Below are 6,000 nucleotides of genomic sequence, written 5' to 3'. Positions count from 1 at the left end.
AAAAATTTTTAAGCTAAAAGACTTTGCTTCATAGTCCTGGGGCTTAGCTATGAGGCAGAATGTCCACAAAAGTAATCCTTTATGCACGAAAAAATAGTAAAATTACCTAGGAATAAACTTAACAAAGAAGTGAAAAAAACTGTGCTCTGAAAGCTATAAGACATTGATGAAAGAAACTGGTGCAGCCACTGTGGAAGGCAGTATGGAGTTTCCTCAGAAAGTGAATGATAGGACTACCATAGGATCCAGCAATTGTACTATTGGGTATTTACCCAAAGAATACGAAAACACTAATTCAAAGGGATACATGCACCCTTATGTTTATTCGGCATTATTTACAATAGTCAAGGTATGTAAATGGTACAAGTGTTCATTGATAGAAGAGTGGATGAAGAAGAGGTGGTGTATATATACAATGGAATATTATTCAGTCATAAGAAAGAATGAAATCTTGCCACTTGTAACAACATGGATAGAGCTAGATGGTATAATGCTAAGCAAAATAAGTCAAAGAAAGACAAATACCATGTATTTCACTCATATGGGAAATTTAAGAAACAAAACAAATGAGTAAAAGAAAAAAGAGAGGGAAAGATAAACCAAGAACCAGACTCTTAACTATAGAGAACAAACTGATAGTTACCAGAAAGGAGATGGATGGGGGAATGGGTGAAATAGGTGATGGGTTTTAAGAAGTGTACTTGTGATGAGCACTGGGTGATGTATGAAATTGTTGAATCACTTTATTATACACCTGAAACTAATATAACACTATATGAACTATACTGGAATTAAAACACTTTTTAAAAAGTAATTCTTTATAAGACTTTTTTAAAAATTCACATCTATGTAAATTCAATTTAGAGAAAAGAGACAAAATAAATCAGTGGCATTTTAGTGATGGCTCCCATCCAGGAATCCAAAGAGGTTTAAAAAGAATGGCAGCAGCAACAGCTCATTACTCTTAGTAGCTTATCTACAGATAGTGACAACGAAAACTTTTGAGAAGAAAAGTGATCTGGTGGGTGAACACATCAGGTAATAAAAGCGAAATAGAGTCCAAGTAGAAAGCAAGGCATTGTGACCCATTATCTCCAGGAAAGCAGATCAGGGTCAAGTGTGGGGCAGAACTCAGTGTTACATTGTCAAACCACATTTGACTTCTCTTTGATATCACATTAAGAAATTTAGCTACTGAGAAGCATTTGAAATTCACTGCCTGAAGTAATTTTGCCTATGAGCTGGAATTTCTGTTTTTAGGAGAAGGCTGTATCCCAGGTAAAGGATTGTGCTCTTCTGATTAATCATCTCAGTCTAAGAAAATAGTAAAAAGAAAGCCCAACTCACTACTCAGCCCTGGAAAAATGGTTGGAATCCCACTTCCCTTGAGATAGATCATTTATGAGTTTATGACTCATGACTCATAAATGAGTTGGTGACTGTCTACAGAAAAACTTAAAGAACAGTGAAAATTTAAAGGCTCAGTAATCATCAATCGTGTTGCAGTTAATTAGACTGATTTCCAGCAAAAGTACTTGATGTGTTATGCTTCCCCCCTCCACCCATGTCTGGACCATCCATTGTTTGATAAAAGATTATAACAGAGATTTGGTTCCAGCAAATTGATAAAGTTTTTGTTTTTTTTTTAAACAAGACCAAAGACCTCTGTGGTATGAAACATCTTTGCAAATAAGTGTCCAGAACCACATTGTCTTTCATTGTCATCGAGATAGAGACTGGTTTCTCTCAAGTCAATGTACTTTGTGTTTATAAAGCCCACCCCCCTTAAACTAGCTTTCCAACCCATCTTCCTACATCCTTCCAAATCTTACTTATTGCTTTGCAGTAATTCACTACTATTGTTATTGATCCTACTAAGTTTTATCTGAACGAATTTTAACCACGTAGTAAAGAAAATAAAGTCCACGTGGGTATAATTGTGTGTGTGTAACCTGAAAAATAAATTTGATAAAGAAGTTTCCTTCCTCTTAAAACTATTTCAAGTGTCTGGATTATTCTTATTCCAGTAGTTCTCCAAATTTGGTCCCTGGACAAGGAGCATCATCATCATCTGGAAACCTGTTAGACATGCACATATTGGGACCCCAGATCTTTCCAGTCAGAAACTTTGGAGGTGGGGCCCTGCCGTGGTGTTTTAACAAGTCTTTTAGGTGATCCTGATGCATACATGCTCATGTTGGGAAGCTCTGTCTCCAGGCTAATTTCTAAAATATCATCTCAGCTTGGGCATGTATCAGCAGCAACCTAACACAGTCTTTTTTGTGAAATCCATTAATTTCTTTAAAAAATTTTTAATGTTTATTTTTGAGAGACAGAGAAAGACAAAACGAGAGGGGAGGAGACAGAGAGAGAAGGAGACATAGAATCTGAAGCAGGCTCCAGGCTCTGGGCTGTCAGCACAGAGCCTGACACAGGGCACAAACTCACAAACCGTGAGATCATGACCTTATCCAAAGTCGGATGCTTCATCAACTGAGTCACCCAGGTGCCCCATAGTGAATTTCTTTTTAAAGTACAGTTTTTTCTCTCTTTCTGAATCTGGCTTTAATTTAATATTAATGAACATTAGTCCATTCATTGATAATTCAGAGGTCACAAAGTCACATGCTTTTGGGGACAGCAAGGTAGTGGAGGTGAGAGACACAAAACCAAAAATAGAGAACAGTGAAGACAATGTGAAAAAATGGTTAGTTCACTCCTGCCTGCTTTCATCCATTGAAATTCATATTTAAAAGAATATTATCTGATAAAACAGACAACATTATAGTTAATAAGACTTAAAAATCTATTTTAAATATATTGTCAAGAAAAGATTTATAAAGAATGTCTTTAATTCCAATTGCTGTTAAAATTACATTTATTTAAATATATATGAACCCCAGAAGAAATAAAATAAAAATGTATAGCACAGTAAGATTGTTTGCTTTGTGTTAGACTTTAGGAAAACCAAAGTCAGGTCTACAACTAGATTTAAAGACTTGTGCAGGATTTGAAATCTTTTTACAATGACTTGATTTTATTTCCTTCTCTGATTTCACTTAGCATTAAGTTGAGAAATATATGCAAGAGCAAATTCAAGACAGCTGCCTCTTGAAAAGAAATCAAAGCATGGAGATGCAGAGAAACTAACATAAAAATATGCTTTTTTGATCTAAGATCGCTGCTATACAGGACTCTCGGGCTTTTGGATAAAAAGTTAATGTAAGTAAAGCAAGTGTTACTGATTTCCCTTTTAGAAAAAGAAATGGCATTTCTGTTTTTCCCCTCTTCCAAGAGAAGACATTATCTTACTAGTTAGCATATACTTCACCTCAAACCTTGAAAAACAAATATTTATTTCCTTTTAGCTTAATGAACATATTTGCTTTGTTGGGTTTCTGGAGACTATCCTATAAAGATGAAGTAAAATTTAGATATAGGCTCTCTTTCATTGTCTTTCTCCAAACAAGATCATGTCTATGTTTTAAAACTCATTGTTATATTCTAATGACAGTGGAATTCTTTATACCATGGTATTTCAAACATGAAGTAGATAAATTTTAAAAGTTTGCCTGAGAAGCTGGCCACCTGTAGAGCAGAAATCTGAATCATTCATTTCTGAAGCATGTCTTCCTTCTGCCTTTGCCCCTTTCAACTAAAGCATGGGTTCTCACCTCGAATGCCAGGTGAAGGAAAGGGTCAGGTGAAGACTATGATGATTTGGAAACAAATGCCCACCCGAAGCATGAAGCTGGTACTCAGCTGGAACTGGTTTTTGGCATGTAAGAACTTAAGACCAGTGTTACCAGATCTTCCCATTTTTCATGATAATTCAGAGGTCACAAATTCACATGCTTTTGGGGACAGCAAGGTAGTGGAGGTGAGAGACCTTGCTGGTTCTGATGTTCATCCATGAACATATCTACTTTTAAAATGTGAAATCTGCATTTAAAGTGCTGTCTATTAATTTTTTAAAAAATAGTATTTGGGTCAGGCACAGTGCTCTGTGGTTGTGTCCTCAGAGCAAGGCCTTAATCACCCCTTCTTCTGGTGGCTACAGGGATGATGGGTGCAGGATGGGGCCTTTCTCTGAGGTATTGATCCATGATCCATGATTCCCTGAGACATCTTTTTTTCCCTGGGGTTACCTAACTAGATACCTACTGGCACGTGGCTCTTGAACGGAAGACCTGGCTGGTGTGATATCCCTGGCAGAGACTGAACTCTTATAGCTTGAAATCTTCAGTACACTTTCATGTGGGCATTGATCACAGTGACCAACGACCTTAGTTTGGATATCTATGGAATGGGAGCAAACCACATATCTGATAAAGGGTTACTATTCAGAATATACAGGGAACTCCCATAACTCTAGCAAAAAACCCAAATAACCCAATTAAAAAATGAGCCAAGGAACTGAATAGACATTTCTCCAAAGAAATGAAAATACCCAAGGGGAATATGAAAAAATACCCGACATCAATCATCATCAGGGAAATGCAAATCATAACCACAATAAGATATCTACCTTAAATCTGTTAGACTGGCTTTAAAAATAAAAAAAGGAATAAAAAAGACCAGTGTTGGCTACGATGTGAAGAAATTGGAACGCTTGTATGCTATTAATGGAAACACAAACTGGTAAAGTCACTATAGTAAAGAATATGGAGCTCCCTCAAAAAATTAGAAATAGACCTACCATATGATCCAGCAATCCCACTGCAGGGTACATATCCAAAGGAAATGAAGTCACTACCTCCAAGAGAAATTTTCACTCTCATGGCTATCATCACAATAGCCAGGACATAGAAGCAACCAAAGTATCCAAGGATGGATAAAGAAGATGTGGTATACACATACAATGTCATATCATTCAGTCTTTACAAAGAAGGAAATCCTGTCATTCATGACAATATGAATGAACTGAAGAACATTATTCTGAGAGAAATAAGTCAGACATAGGACAAACACTACCTAACACTTAGATGAGGAATCTAAAATAAATAAAGTCGTAGAAGCAGAGAGTAGAATGATGGTCGCCAGGGGCTAAGGGAAGGGGGCAACAGGGAGGTGTTAACTAGTAATAGAGTACAAAGTTTCAATTATGCAAGATGAACAAGTCCTAGAGACATACTGTATCACATAGGTCCTATTGTTAGCAAAACTGTATTGTATACTTAAAAATTTGCTAAGAAGGTAGATCTTACGTTAGATGTTTTTATCACACACTAAATAATAATAATAAATAAAAGGGGGAATATAAATAATGAATACGTTTATGGCATAGATTATGGTAAAGGTTTTATGGGTGTATATCACCAAACTCAATAAATTGTCTATGTTAAATACATACAGCTTTTTGTATGTCAACCATACCTCAATAAAGTGGTTTAAAAAATCATTGGAACTGAGTTATAATTACTAGTAGCAAGGAACTGATAAAAATCATAGAATTATTAGTTTGAATTACATGAAATTGAAATTCACCTATTTTGACCTATAAAATGGCAATTTAATATGGTAACATCATGAATTTTGAAAATAATTATTAGACCTAAATAATCAAGTTTTATTTAATATACATACATTGACCTGAACAGAAAGAATTTCTGTGAAAGCTTCTAGGGATTCTGATACCCTTTGAAGATTGATCCATACTCAAGGGAGCTGAATGTGTCGGGTTAAAGTCAACTTAACAATAGTTTATTGTGCATGTATTATGTGCCAGATACTGATCTAGGTGCATGGCATATATCAACAGATAAAATATCTTCTTTTATTTTAGGATTCCTACTGTCATGGAAGGCAATTTACATTGTCATAGGGAGAAGCAGAGAAATAGGGATTTTAAGAATTTTTCTACAAGTATCTTTTTTCTGCTGTAGCATCCAATCCAGCATACCACATCGAAACCAACTGTTATATCTCCTTAGTCTTCTCCAACATGTGACAGTCGTGCCTTGTCTTTCAGGACCTTGCCACTTGTGTGGCAGAGCGGTT

General features: G+C 35.8%; 1 long non-coding RNA gene across 1 annotated transcript in view; it reads left to right on the top strand.

The window, feature by feature from the left end:
• Positions 1-3,005: 3,005 nt before the first annotated feature.
• LOC144219986 (uncharacterized) overlaps positions 3,006-6,000 on the top strand; it is a 53,927-nt gene continuing 50,932 nt past the window's right edge. The window contains exon 1 of the long non-coding RNA XR_013331568.1: positions 3,006-3,222. This is a non-coding gene — a long non-coding RNA (uncharacterized LOC144219986). The remainder of the gene's footprint in view (positions 3,223-6,000) is intronic.

Source organism: Crocuta crocuta, unplaced genomic scaffold (genome assembly GCF_008692635.1).
Source record: "Crocuta crocuta isolate KB4526 unplaced genomic scaffold, BGI_CrCroc_1.0 scaffold19, whole genome shotgun sequence".
NCBI classification, from domain to species: domain Eukaryota; kingdom Metazoa; phylum Chordata; class Mammalia; order Carnivora; family Hyaenidae; genus Crocuta; species Crocuta crocuta.
This window is presented reverse-complemented; position numbering and strand designations above follow the sequence as displayed.